Here is a 15,564-nt window from a genome sequence, read left to right on the forward strand (position 1 = left end):
TCCCACAGTGAGGGAAGGGGAGCTCACCTAGCTGGCTGCCGCAGGTTGCTGACTGTCCCAATTCTCCATGCTCCTCCTGTCTCTCTAATAAGCCCTGCCCCTTCTGTGCTGCTCTGGCATCTACCATCCTATGCTTTCCATGCCACTGGACCAACTGGCTTCATCCACCCAGTTGGTCATTTCTTTGTGGCCATAACAGAGTTGCCCTCCCGGTGAGGTAGAGTTGCTTACCTGCTAACTGAGCAAATAGGCACCTTTTAAAAGTGGGGATTCTCTTTATTTAACAGGGGGAGAGCAACTGGCCCAATCCATCCCCAGCACAGCACCCTTCCAGAGGCTGCTGTTGTCTGTCTTATGTTTCTTTTTTAGATTGTGAGCACTTTGGGGACAGGAGTCATTTTATTTATTTATATCTATGATTTCACTAGTAAAACTTTATTTCGGTCGTAGACCAGCAATACAACAATATTAAAATAATAATGATAATAATAATAATAATAATAATAATAATATAAAATCAGACTACATTTATATGCATTTGGCATATTATATAACAATATTTGGCCACAATATGAATAACATCCGAATTAGGATTAGTGAGCAAATAGTTTAAATAAAAATCATCTCCACAGCCCGGAAAATTAATCAAAAGTGGGGCAATTTGTTGGCGTCTTATGTCTCTGTAATATTCACAGTGCAATAAAACGTGAGCAGTTGTTTCAACATTACCAGATCCACAAGGGCATAATTAGTAGTGTGCACGGATTGGTTCGGAGGCCATTCTACTGGCCTCCGAACCGGTCCGGACAAGGGGTGGTTTTAGTTCGGGAGGGTTAGGGTGGGGGGGTCCATTAAGGGCGGGGGGGGGCTTTACTCACCCCTCCCGCGCTTTGCTGCTTCGGCGCCATAATTACTTTAAAAAATGCGCCGCAGTATCATTTGCCGCTCCGGGGCTCCTTCTTGACTGCAAAATCGGGCGGCAGGATACTTCCCTGCCGCCCCCAAAGCCCCCTCAAGCCATTTGAGCGCTTTAAATCTCGCCCCGGACCGAGTGCTAAAGCGCTCGGGTGGGCGGCGGGGAGATGTCCGTCCGTCCGCCCGCCCCCTTCCCTGCACTTCGCAGAAGGCAGGGAAGGGGGCGGGCGGACGGACGGACATCTCCCCGCCGCCCGCCCGAGCGCTTTAGCACTCGGTCCGGGGCGAGATTTAAAGCGCTCAAATGGCTTGAGGGGGCTTTGGGGGCGGCAGGGAAGTATCCTGCCGCCCGATTTTGCAGTCAAGAAGGAGCCCCGGAGCGGCAAATGATACTGCGGCGCATTTTTTAAAGTAATTATGGCGCCGAAGCAGCAAAGCGCGGGAGGGGTGAGTAAAGCCCCCCCCGCCCTTAATGGACCCCCCCACCCCAGTGCCGAGCCGCAGGTCCGCGGTCCGGTGCACACCCCTAGGCATAATCTTGATGCGTATGGTATACCCTGTAATCTACCATGGAGCACAGCTGTTGGGAGAGCATTTACACGGGCAACTGTTAGAGCTCGTCATTTCACTATGATTACACTGTGTTGCTCAGTCTGGCAATGGGGTTGTGGGCCCCAAAGATAGTGGCATCCCACTACAAAGAATATGCCTGTGTGAACCAGCCTTTAGGCAAGAGGCTGATCTCTCATTCCATGCCCAGGAGACAGATTTTCATGGGAAGTCTAATTGCTTGATGGTAAAGTTGGTTTGCTGCAGTCTTTATTATAGCTCTAGCATCCCATGCAAGACAGCAGGGCAGCAATTTACTTGAAGTGTGCACATTTATCCAGAGAGGGATCGAAGATATTTGCATGACATTTGAACTGATCATTCATAAAATGACTGATTTGCTTGAGAAGTTCATGTGTTACCCAAGTGCTGCATGGACACTCGAAATATGGCTTCCTTCCTCTATAATTGTTCAGGGCTGCAGACCCCCCTCCCACCAAGCATTTGAAGAGGTCCCCCCTCATTTTACTGAACTCTCTCTATGCCTAATAACCTATATCTCCCTGCAAAAAGGTCTTTCCTCACAACCACCCACAAAAGGGGGACACACACATGAAGACTTGTTTATCAAGCTTTCCTTAGGTATGCACCTCTGTAAATGTCTATTCCACCAATGGCAAATTTTTGACCCATGGCCCATTTCAAAGTATTTCATAATAATAAATATGTGCTAAATGTGCACTCAGCACATTTTCTTCATTTAGGCTTCCTCTTTACCCCAAAGATGTTCATGCAACACATTCTCTGAAGAAGAAACCAAATTTCACTTCCTGTGTTCCAATTTAATGCTGAGTCATCTACTGTGGCCAACAGGAATATTCCTGAGGAAACCAGGCAAATTATTCTTCTAGTTTTGTATCAAGCTGTAGTCTTGTCCTAACATTCTGTACTTCTTACTAATACCTTGAACATATTTACTAAAAGATACCACACAGAAAGATACAGTATGTTTCCAAGATACCTGCCATTTATTGGTCACTCCAGTCAAAATATTCTCCCCATTAAAAAAAAAAAAAGCGTTCCTCTAGCTAAAATAAGTAGTATCAGTATTCCTGTGCCTGCCATCCTCAGTCAGGTTTTCTGGTTGGGTGGCATTGGGGGCCCTTCATCAGATTCCACTGCATACAGTAGTGCCAGAAATTTGAGAGGCCGCTCAGCATGGTGCAGCCATGGCTCTTTTAATTAGAGATGCATTATATACAACTTTCCACAATCGTTTTAAACAGTGATTGTAATTAGATGATATAAAGCAGAAGTACTTTGTAGTAATTGGCTGTTATTGTCTTGTTAGTATGTCACACTGAAGAAAGCTGTAGAATAGTAATAACCTGATCTGAGTTGGCATCACAATTTCATGCCACAAGCCATGAAAGTTTTCTTTGCTGGATGGAGAACACCATGCTGTGGTGAGATCATTTGTTTGCCAGAGATCTTTTCTTCACAAAACTCTTAACAGGGCCCAATCACTTATAACAGTGCTGTGCGAACTACTTTCCAATAGTAAGATCCCACCAACTGAAATATGGATATGGATACTAGAGCCACATGAGCTGGGCCAATCAAATGGATCTTATCTACCCAATCAGTTTCCTCCTTCCCACCAGCACAACAGTAGGGAGAAAGTTGCTTTGATACCACTAACAGTATACAGTGAGGGAAATAAGTATTTGATCCCCTGCTGATTTTGTCCGTTTGCCCTCTGACACAGAAATGACCAGGCTATAATTGGAATGGTAAGTTTATTGTAGCTGTGAGAGACAGAATAACAACAAACAAACCCTCAAAAGCCCAGTGCCCAAAAGTCAGCAATGGATTTGCTTTGTAGTGAGGGAAATAAGTATTCGATCCCCTATCAACCAGCAAGATTTCAGGCTCCCAGGTGTCTTTTCACTATATGCAGGTAACAAGCTGAGATGAGGAACACCCTCTGTAAGGGAGTGCTCCTAATCCCAGCTTGTTACAGTACCTGTATAAAAGACACCTGTCCATAGAAGCAAGCAATCACTCAGCTTCCAAACTCACCAACATGCCCAAGACCTAAGAGCTGTCGAAGGATGTCAGGGACAAGGTTGTAGACCTGCACAAGGCTGGACTGGGCTACAAGACTATCGCCAAGCAGCTTGGTGAGAAGGTGACTACAGTTGGCACGATAACTCACAAATGGAAGAAACACAAAACAACTGTCAATCTCCCTCGGTCTGGGGCTCCATGCAAGATCTCACCTCGTGGAGTTGCAATGATCATGAGAACGGTGACAAAGCAGCCCAGAACTACACAGGGGGAACTTGTCAATGATCTCAGGGCAGCTGGAACCATAGTCACCAAGAAAACAATTGGTAACACACTACGCCGTGAAGGACTGAAATCTTGCAGTGCCCGCAAGGTCCCCCTGCTCAAGGCAGCACATGTACAGGCCCGTCTGCAGTTTGCCAATGCACATCTGAATGATCCAGAGGAGAACTGGGAGAAAGTGTTGTGGTCAGATGAGACCAAAATCGAGCTCTTTGGCATCAGCTCAACTCGCCGTGTGTGGAGAAGGAGGAATGCTGCCTATGAGCCCAAGAACACCATCCCCACCGTCAAACATGGAGGTGGACACATTATGCTTTGGGGGTGTTTTTCTGCTAAGGGGACAGGACACCTTCACCGCATCGAAGGGACGATGGACGGGACCATGTACCATCAGATCTTGGGTGAGCACCTCCTTCCCTCAGCCAGGGCATTGAGAATGGGTCGTGGATGGGTATTCCAGCATGACAATGACCCAAAACACACAGCCAAGGCAACAAAGGAGTGGCTCAAGAAGAAGCACATGAAGGTCCTGGAGTGGCCCAGCCAGTCTCCAGACCTTAATCCCATAGAAAATCTGTGGAGGGAGCTGAAGGTTCGGGTTGCCAAACATCAGCCTCGAAACCTTTCTGACTTGGAGAGGATCTGCAAAGAGGAGTGGGACAACATCCCTCCTGGGTTGTGTGCAAACCTGGTGGCCAACTACAAGAAACGTCTGACCTCTGTGATTGCCAACAAGGGTTTTGCCACCAAGTACTAAGACATCTTTTGTGAAGGGATCGAATACTTATTTCCCTCACTACAATGCAAATCCATCGCTGACTTTTGGGCACTGGGCTTTTGAGGGTTTGTTTGTTGTTATTCCGTCTCTCACGGCTACAATAAACCTACCATTCCAATTATAGCCTGGTCATTTCTGTGTCGGGGGAAACGGACAAAATCAGCAGGGGATCAAATACTTATTTCCCTCACTGTATGTAAATAGAGTCAAGATGTGTGCATTCAAGTATTTGATGCATGTTCCAGGGTTTACACTCTAAATTTGTTTGGTTTTTTTAAAGTGAGGAGGGGGGCTCAGAAGATGGCAGGACAAAGTTTCAGAGGATGGTGTGCATTATTGGTATTCACTGGGCTTCGAAAATAAAAGTCTACAAGAACACATCCTCAAGAGAGGTCCCCTGAAAAGTGCTCTACCTTCCTCCCCACCACCATTTTCAAAAAAATTCAGAATTGTATGGGCATGAGAGGAACAAGTAGTTTCATAGGAACACAGGAAACTGCCTTTTACCTCATCAGAGCATCAGCCCATCTAGCTCAGTATTGTCCACACAAACTGTCAGTGGCTTCTCTGAGGTTGCAGGCAGAGGCGGATTAACATAGTAGCAAATGTAGCATTTGCTACAGGCCCTGTGTTTTTGAGGGCCCCGCACGCCTGGCTTCCAACTGGGAATTAAAGTTAAAACTTTACCTGTTTTATTTGGTCCATGTTAGATAAAATATCCCTTTTCTGCTAAATGTGCCTTTTAAGAGAAGGCCCAGCACAGCATCTGTCCAGCAGCTGTTGCTGGTGCCTACCACATTTTTATTTTTAGAGTGTGAGCCCTTTGGAGACAGAGAATCATCTATCCACTCATTATTTTTCTATGGAAACTGCTTTGAGAATTTTGATTGAAAAACGGTATATAAATGTTCACTGTTGTTGTCTTAAGTGTGAGTTTGTGGCTCAGTCTCCCATACTCCAAAATATAGCAAATGAAAAAATTGAATCACTTTACTATGCAAGTAAATAATTTATGTTTTAATATTCATGTGCATTTTTTTACATTTAGGGCCCCTTTATAATATATGCTACATGCCCCGCACTAATCCGGCCCTGGTTGCAGGCAGGAGTCTCTCTCAGCCCTATCTTGGAGATGCCAGGAATTGAACTTGGAACCTTCTGCTCTTCCCAGATCTCCTAAGTGGAAGATCTCACCGTGCTCACATGTAGTCTCCCACTGAAATCAAACAAGGGTGGACCCTGCTTAGCAAAGGGGACAATTCACGTTTGCTACCAAGACCAGCACTCCTGTTAATCAGTAATGTCATAGGTACTGTCATAGGCACTAATAAATAGGTACACAACACTCACAACCATATTCCAGATGACACACCAAATAGCAGCAGAAACACTAGTTGGAGGAGAAAAATCTCTTTCCCTATTCAGCTACATATGCACCTCAAGAGCTCATTTCAATGAAAAGCTTCAAAACTGTTCCCATCCCAAATCTGTGGAAACACTGCACTTGTGGGGAAATCTTGAACAACAATAAATGTTATGATTATACCATCTTAATTATATACAGAGCTGTGTTCTTACTTTACAACATGTGAGTCATACTGAAAGCATGTCCTTTGATGCTTGTGAAAACCCTCATAATTTTAAAACTGAGCTCAATAGTGAATACTTAAAGCCCCACAATATCTTCCAGCATCTCCTACCCCACCTAAACTAATGTCTGCATTCATACAGTGATGTCTTCACTTGAAGATCTGTGTTGGATACTACCGTAAAGAACATTCCAAGCAGTGGCTTTTTATCTTCTGTCCTCAGGAACCCAATTCCTATTCAACTCATTTGGTAAGGAACCCCAATATGTTGCATGGGTATTCTGAGGGATCTGAGGATTCAAGAGGTATTTTTCTGTTTGAGTCATGCTGGTCAAACCTGTTAGGCCTTGCCGTTTACCTTGCCCCCAAAGAGAAAGAACCCTACAGCACCTGCCCATGACATTTTGCTTCCTGAAGTAGAGCAACAAACTGTGGCCCCTTCTTCATTTTTCCCACCTATTAAAACCACACCCCGATTCCTTCCTCCTTTAAAATCCCTCCCCCTTCCTAAAAGAAAAAGAAGGAAGAGAAAGCAGTAGGATGCCATTTCACCTTCCTTCCTCTGCAGGCCATCTATAAAGAAGGGTCTGCCACCCCAAGAGTTGGTCGACAATCTGCCACCTGAAGCAGCCCACGTCACTCTGTCTCATGGCAGGGTCAGCCCTGAAGCCCTAGAATGTGTCCACTACCCAGGCAGCACCACTGTGGCTACATACTGTTAGCAAAGATCAGTACTGACAGGACAAAGAAAGCATGCGTGCATAATTGCCTTTGGAACTGCAGGACATATTTCCAACTTTTCCAAGAACACACATCTACCTAAAAAACTTGGCATTATTCACGAATGCAGCTCAAGAGCTCAAACACTTTGTATCCAGCTCAAATTGTCAGGCTTCCAAAATAGGCCTCCAAGTGCATAGCTACTAGGGTAGTAAAGATCTAACAGCCTCAGATCTTTCCCATGCAAAATGGCAGAGCCTAAGTCGTCCGACCCACAGCTCCTGAACATCTGTCATCAACTCTCTCGTAATTGGATTTTAGCAGCACTGCAGAGTTGGCTAAAAGAAACTGCTGTCTCCTGTTAAATATTTGCAATTGGGATTTGCTCAATCTACTTCACAGTGAGTACACGGGAACCAGCCAAAGGAAGGAAGGCAGGCAACTCAAGTAGACAGTAAGATTAATTCTTCTTGCAGCTGAACAGATTATGAAAGGCTTTGTTTGACTGTGACTCCCCCCCACACCGCCCACTCCTGTCACCTTCTGTCAAAATAGAACTTAAAGTTCCTCAGAAAACATATCATAAAAAGGGAAACATTATGCACCACTCACTCTGTCCCACGTAATGGTTACTGCAACAGTAAATGAAATTCAAGAGAACCCCAAAGATAAGCAGCTCAACCATGAAACTGAGCAAGATTCTGTAAGGATACAAAACAAACATAGAACTGTAGGCAATTGTTAACAGCAAGAAGGGCTCTTCCAGAAGCTAATCTATTCCAACACCACAGCAGCACAAATTAGCATGGGAAATCCACACTACGAAGGAGGCTGTGTAACATTACCAGCGCCATCTGCTGGCAATCTGCGGAAATCTCTGAAACAACTATCTAATAAAAGGGATATGACAGAAGGCAGTTAACAGATTGTCAATAGATGGCGTTGACAGTATTGCACAACCTCCTCCTTCTCAGTGTGTATTTCCATTTTATTTTCCATGGTAATTTGTGCTGATGTTGAAATACATCAGTGTCTGGAACAGCAACTTGCCCCATCATCCCCAAACTCACAACGTGCAGCTTGATTGTATGCATATTTACTTAGAAATTAGTCCTGGCTCCCTGACTGAGAGGAAATTTCAGGCACTGCCTTTTACAGGTTACCTGAGGAAAGAGGACTTGAGACCAACAGTATTGTCATAAGAACGGTTTGTTTACAAATATGCATATAGTTGTAGAAAATGCAGGTACAGAAGCTAAGGGGGAGCTGAGAGTGGTGGGAAAAATTATTATGAGATGCTCCAATAAAATCAAACATGACTGATGCATTGTGAGTCTCTTCCTCAGAGGCGAGAAAAATTAAAAAATAATGGAACACCTGTGATTTTAAAAGAATCATATATTGTTCAGATGCCATAAGACATTGAATATTTTCAGAACTGAGAAACAAAAGAACTGTACCAAACCACTTTTAAGAGCCAATCAATTTTTCAAAGACACATTGATTTATACATCTGTTATATAAACATCTGCTAGGATTAATACCAGTATACCTCATAGCATTAAGAACAGCTATAAAACCCTTACTGATGTCTTATTATTTTTTAAAATCCCAATATTCAATTCAAAAGAATGTTTTCTTGAACACCACCCTCTTCCTTCATGATAACCACGTTTACAAAATCAATCCATAATCCCTCTTACTTGTAACATGTTTAGAAAATGACTGCTATGAATTTGACTAAAGGATCACCATCTCAAATGTAGGTGTATCAATGAAATTCGTATACTCACAGATAAGTAGTTCCAAATACCTACAAGTACATCTCTACAGTAGGTGGTACATCACCGCCTAGAGATGTACACACCACCTAGAGATGTACATATCAGGTGGTATAAAAATATGATAAATAAATAAACAAATAATTAGAATTAGAAAGTGGGGGGAGGGTCTTTCTAATGTTAAAATCAAATATATTACTGATATCTAGCATGTTGCAACAGTAACTTGCATCCTCAGCAAAATACATGGTAAAGGCAGGAGCTATCAAAGTGTGACTTGTGACCCATCCCTGCAGGAGGGTTGTAAGCCTCTTAAAAGGGGAGCAGGAGTCAGGAAGAGCTGTCAGGAAGCAGGGGCCTTACCGGAGTCTTCAAAGCATGGAGATATGGAGATGGTCGGGGACAAGAGGAGGCAGGCGGGAAGACAGGAGCCGACAACCACCCAGCTCCTGCATTGCATACAAAGCCAAGGGCAGACACAGAAGTGGTGCTTCTTTGGCTGACATGACAGGCCAGAAGAGAGTTCCTGAGAGGAACCTTGGACCATCAGCCAGAGAAATGCCTCTGCTGTGCTGCTCTCAGCTCTGTACACAGCAGAGCAGCTGGGTGGTTGTCAGCTCCTGTCTCCCTATCCACCTCCTGTTGCCCCTGACTGTTCCCATGCCTCAGAGACGTCAGGTGAGGCCCCTGCCACCTGACATCTCCTCACTGACTCCCAATCCCCAAGAGAGAATCTTCCGGCCCCTTGGCCAAAGATGTGCTTCTGCTGTGCTGCCTGCTCCCAGATTTGTTTGAATGTTCATAATGCAAACACAGAATGCATCCTTGAAGAGCTTTCCTATTTCTGACTCATTAAGTTCCAAAATTCATCAGAATAATTTTGAAATAGGAGCATTTTTTAAAAGCAAACTAAATATTCAAAATCTAAGGCCCTTGATTGGAATTCTAATTGTTGAACACTAGCTTTAATCATGGGGGAGTGACAAAACTTAATATATTATTTTAGGGGGGCACAGTATCAAAAGGTTTGAGAATTCCTCTGGTCAGTGTATTCTTGCCCAACCCTCTTTATAAGTTTCTTACTGAAAGCTACACTTGTTCGTCAAAATAATTGAGGGATCCTCCTTGGTTGTATTCTACGCATAAATAATCCTACTGCAAAGGATATCATGCAATTTCTTTTAGGAGGGATATACTCTATGCCTTCATTTAACACTTTGGGGACCAAACTCTTCAATTTTAGAACCAATTGAGCTTCTCTTTTTCCTTTGAAAATTTATCATTCTGGTCATTTATGTGTTCTGTACCCAAAAGACAAAATAATAGACTTGTGATCGCATCTGGAGAAATGTTCCACTGGTAATTCTCCAACCTGACTATTCTGAATATTACATCTATACTGTGGTTTCCAATTCATTTTTTGAGATTTCTGCTGGTCTCTAATAGACCTCATGTTGTTCATGGGTAAATGGGCAGGCATCCAGACAGTGCTGGCTTCCACTGCAGCATCCGTTCCCCCAAAAGCAAACAGCATACCTTCAGAGATACCTCTCTCAGCTGCAAAAAATCTGTCCTCTTTTTTTTTTTTTTTTTGCTGCCCACATTCCAACTTGCAGTTTGTTTCTCTCCAAGCAGTGCCCAAGTAGGTGGAGCAGTGTGTCACAAGTTCCTGCATTTAGTAGTAACTAGACAATAAAAAGCCATGAAAGAAACATCTTTAGCAATTAATTATACAAAAGCTTACAGATTGGTAACTCTTCACTTGGCACAACAGCGTAGCATTCCTGTTATATGATGTTGGGTTTGGCCTATGCTTTTTAGTACTAAACTGAACAATAAAAACAAATCCACTGAACAAACACATGTATCTGTCCCACCGCACTAATTCATTAAAGCTATTGCTCCTGTGAAGAGGCTATGATGAGAGAACATTCCTGGATTCAGTACAGGTGACTAGGAGGAGAAGGAGCACACTGTGAGGAATGTTAGCCAGAAAAATGAGCAAGTCAAGTGCTGAAGAACACAGGCAACAGCTTGGTATTCTCAGACACAAGAAGAACGAGAAGTAGTACGACTCTACAACTTTTGAATAGCCTTAATTTCTGATGGGCTTAGGCTAGTGATGGGATGAATTTTAAAATAAATTTCCCATCATTCCTAGCATCCCTGGACACTGCAGTGAAATTACGGCACAAGCTTACTCAACTTCCACAAATTCAACTCACCTTGTCACACTTCTTTGCAAATGGGATATTGTTGCAGCCATGTTCTTTTGAGCTTAGTGGCACTCACTAGTGTTGGTTTTCCATGATCATGGACAACAGACTCACTAAGGTGCCATTGTTGTTCCGGTTTCCTGGAACAGGAGTCACTCTGCCTGGTCTAAGTCTAGAGTGTGTGGACAAAAAGAAAGCTGCCTGGCAAACAAGACATGGCTTGGCCCTGTATCTGTCTGAGCTTTGTGTACCAGCTCTGGGGGCTCCTGGTCTTAATTGGGACTATAACAGAGAAGGGTGAGGGAGGTGAAGCTTTCCACCATTGTGATCCTGATCTCCATCAGGGCCCCCACAGCTATTTGTCCTGGGACAGAAGCTGGCAATGTCCGCTTCCCACCCAGGGCAAATAGCGGCTGGAAAGGGAGGGCTGATCCAGATTGGGACTGCAGCAGGAAGAAAGGGTTAAATTTCTCTCCCCCTGCAGGGGTAAAAGGAGAGGGAAAGCTTGAGGAGCAACTCACTTACTTTGCAGGACGGGAGAAAGATGCTTTGGGGGGAAATGTGTTCTAGGGATTGAAGATATGGTTTGTTATATTTGTTGGGAGGGAGTTCAGTAAAATGAGGAAGGAGCTTCTCACATGCTTAGGTGGGGGAATATGGAATGGCACAGGGGTGCAGATCCCCACCCCATGCCATAGCTGCTTTTTACCAAAAAAAGGGGGGGGGGGAGATCACACAGGACCAAACAATGTATTTGTTAGGAAATACAATACTTTGCAAGCTGATTCCTAACTTGGGGCCTTAAGAACAGAGTTATTGAGGGGGTCTCAAAGGAAAAATTGGGTTTTAAAATGTCAGGGTTCTGTCACTGCTGTAAATTTGAAACTTGCAGGGGTACAAAGGGGGCAAACTGCCTTTGTCCCAGAGACCCACAAGGCTGAGGGCCTCCAAATGTAATGCTTCATATTGACTGCTTAGGATAGAAGGCGAAGACTATGATTTGCCCTGGGCCACAGGTTATCTCTCTGTGGTTCTGCCTTTGTGCTCACTTCTGCATCCTGGTAATATCTGCTCAACATTTGTAAATAAACCTTCTTATTATAAAGACACCATAAATCTCCAGTGCTCCATCCTCTAAAGAAAACTGACCTTGTAAAGCTGCTCAGAATTTATTGCTCAGAGAACAGGAAGCACAAAAGAAGATTTTGTTCTCGGGAAGAGGGAGTAGATTATACCCCGCTCCTCCAACACTATGATTTTGGACACTTCTCAGCAGTCTCTCCATAACCCAGTGAAAGTCAATTATTGGGTAAGTTGTAGCCCAAATTTCTCCTTAATGTGCTAGATTGCTATGTGAATTGAGTTTTTGGAATGTGGAGCATCATAGTGATGGTTTTCCTGCTCCTTCTGCATGTAATTTACTGCTGCTTGCTGGGGCAGGAAAACTCACAGCACAGTGAGGCTACATCAAATAGCAAGATCCTAGAAGCTGCAAGGAAGAATTTATCACAAGGTTACCAGTTTCCGTGCCATCCCCTAGGTCTGGGATGCCCAGTTTTGGCCTCCTAGCTGTTATTGTTGTAGTCCAAGACAGCTGAAGGATCAACATTGGGCAACTCTGCCCCAGGTGAATACCTGAGGTGGATCCCACGGAACCCCACACAGCCCATAGCCCTAGTATATCTCAGTGGATACCACACAGCCCATAGCCCTGGTGTATCTCAGTGGATACCACACAGCCCATAGCCCTGTTCAGACTTTTTTAAAAGGATGCTGTACTTATGTTCAGTGCCCAAGAGCACACCTGGAAGTCCCCAGTGCTAGTACACCAGAGAGCCTCTTCCTCCCCACGGTGCATCCCTAGGCAGTGTACATAAGTTAAAATAAAATATAAAAACAGGATAAAATGACTAAATCAATTATAATATAAAACCAATTTAATTTAATTAAAAACCTGAGAAAACAGGTGCAACTTAAGGGTCTTTTTAAAAATGGCCAGAGATGGATAAACTCTGATTTTAACCGGTAGTGCATTCCAGAGCCTCAGGGCAGCCACAGAGAAGGCCCGATCCTAAGTAGCCACCAAATGAGCCAGTGGTAGCTGTAACTGGACCTCCCTAGATGATCTTAATAGGTAGTAGGGTTCATGACAAAGGAAGTGCTCTCTTAAATATCTTGGGCCCAAGCCATTGAGGGCCTTATAGATAATAGCCAGCACTTTGTATTTCGCTTGGAAACAAAGCAGCAGCCAGTGCAGTTCATTTAAGATTGGTATTATATGGTCTCTTCGGGTTATCCCAGAGACCAGACTGGCTGCCTTGTAGTTTCCAGACAACATACAAAGGCAGCCTCGTGTAGGGTGCATTACAACAGTCAAGCCTGGAGGTTACCAGCATATATACTACTGTTTGGCAGTCATTTTCCTCCAGAAATGGGTGTAGCTGACATCAGCTGAAGCTGGAAAAAAGCATCCCTGGCCATTGCCTCAACCTGAGAGACCAGAGAGTTTTTTATTCAGGAGCACCCACAAGCTACATACTTGTTCTTTCTGGGGCAGTGTAACCCCATCCAGAACTGGCAGATCTAAACCATCTCTCGAGTTCTGACACCCCACAGTCAGTACCTCCATCTTATTTGGATTCAATTTCAGTTTGTTATCTCTCATCCAGCCCATTACCACCTCCAGGCAGGCATTTAGAGAAATTGTGCCACTACTTGATGAAGTTGATATGGAGAAATAGATTTGAGTGTCATCAGAATATTGATAACACTCTGCACCAAATCTCCTGATGATCTCTCCCAATAGTTTCATGTAGATGTTAAGAAGCATTGGAGACAGTATGGAGTCTTGTGAACTCCATACATTTACTCCCGCTTTGCAGAGCAACAGTCTCCAAGCAATACCATCTGGAATCTGCCAGAGAGGTAGGAACAGAACCACTGTAAAACAGTGCTACCCAATCCCAATTCCCTCAGTATAACTAGAAGGATACCATGCTAGATGGTATTGAAAACTGCCGAGAGATCCAGAAGGATCAACAGAGTCGCACTCCCTCTGTCAATACCCATCAGTCCAACCAAGGCAGTCTCAACCCCAAAACCCACCTCCAAGCCAGTTTGAAACTGGTCTAGATAATCTGTTTCCTCCAAGACTGTCTGGAGCTGAGAGGCCACCACCCTCTCACCTTGCCCAGCCATGGAAGATTGGAGACAGGTCTATTATTGGCTAATTCCGAGGAATCCAGTGCAGATATTATTAGACCAGAGGTCTAATAATGTCCTCCTAAAGGCAAGGAGGCATCCTACCCTCCCTCAGAGAAGCATTTATAATATTTATTTTTATTTTTATTTAATTAACACATTTGTATACTGCCCAAAAACATATGTCTCTGGGTGGTTTACAGTAAACCAGCATAGATGTACCACTGTTTTAAGGTCATTTGTACCCAGACTGCTACAAATATGTACCCAGACTGATAGTACTGCAGCAGATGAAATGAGCCAAGTTGGGCAAGGGTCAAGAGAACAGGTGGTAGGATGTACAGTCCGAAGCAGCTTGTCCACATCCTCAACAGTCACAAACTGAAAGTGATCCAATCTGATCCCATAAGAGGAGTCGCTGGACACCTCCCTAGCAGAGTTCCCTCTAATTGCTATCATCAGTGAGCGGAAAGAGTTTTGTTATGGGTGGCAGTATCAAGGCAGTGTGTGCACATAACTAACTAACTAACTAACTAACTCTCTCTCTCTGTCTCTCACACACACACAGAATTAATGCATGCAAAAAAATTTTAATCTCCCCCGCCCCCAGGCCCCCACCTTGACATTCTGCCGGTCTCTCTTGGGGGGGCTGCTGGGGGAGGGCTGCCACCACTGCCTCACGTCCTCCTCCCTCCCTCCTCCTCTGGGGCTATCTGCAGATCTTGGCAGACATCTCGCGAGATCTGCAGCTGGAACTGGAGGAGGAAGATGCCCAGCCGGGAGGGAGAGGGGAGGTGGCAGCAGCCCATCCGGGGAGAGGGGGAAATGGGGAAATGCGGAAATGCTTCTCGGCCAGGGAAAGGGGGAAACGGGGTGCCAGGCAGTTGGGCATCGGTGGCAGAGACTGTGCACAGAGACTGTGCGCCCGCCAGAAAGTGCTGTGCGGGGACCCTTGGGGTTTGTGTGTGAGTGCGCTTGCGTGCACCTTAGAGGAAACAATGCTCCCTAGTAGATTCTGCAATAAATGTGTGATACAGTTTGGCCCAAATCCAAGAGATTTTATCTGCAAAAAAGTCATTTAAAATGTCACAGCAGATGATCGAAGGTTCCAAATTTGAGTTCATGAGGGAAGGGGCACATACTAGCCCTCTCACAATGCTTGATAACTCAGCTGGACATGAACTTGCAGAAGTTATGCAGGCAGAAAAGAACCGCTTCTTTGCTACTCATATTGCCAGAACATACAGTAGATCTTTAAATGTGCTCTGTGTTGTAAACATATGCAGTGGTATCAAGCTCATATTATATAATAAATATGTTAATTCTTGCAAAACAGATATAATAAGCTGTATACAAGAACACAACCAAAGGGAAGGTGTAGAAAGTAAGTCAGAATTACACTATGTATAGACATACAAATAAAATTGTTTGTGTGTTTCTCAAAAAAAATACATGTTTTCCAG

General features: G+C 44.3%; 1 long non-coding RNA gene across 1 annotated transcript; it reads right to left on the reverse strand.

Moving 5' to 3' along the window:
• Positions 1–5,742: 5,742 nt before the first annotated feature.
• LOC128324269 (uncharacterized) lies at positions 5,743–11,745 on the reverse strand. The gene is made up of 4 exons (XR_008306759.1): positions 10,910–11,745; positions 10,221–10,369; positions 7,516–7,604; positions 5,743–5,810 (listed from the first exon to the last, which is right to left on the reverse strand). It is a non-coding gene; the product is annotated as an uncharacterized LOC128324269 (long non-coding RNA).
• Positions 11,746–15,564: the final 3,819 nt, after the last annotated feature.

The sequence above is a fragment of the Hemicordylus capensis genome, chromosome 4 (genome assembly GCF_027244095.1).
Source record: "Hemicordylus capensis ecotype Gifberg chromosome 4, rHemCap1.1.pri, whole genome shotgun sequence".
In the NCBI taxonomy this organism is placed as follows: Eukaryota; Metazoa; Chordata; class Lepidosauria; order Squamata; family Cordylidae; genus Hemicordylus; species Hemicordylus capensis.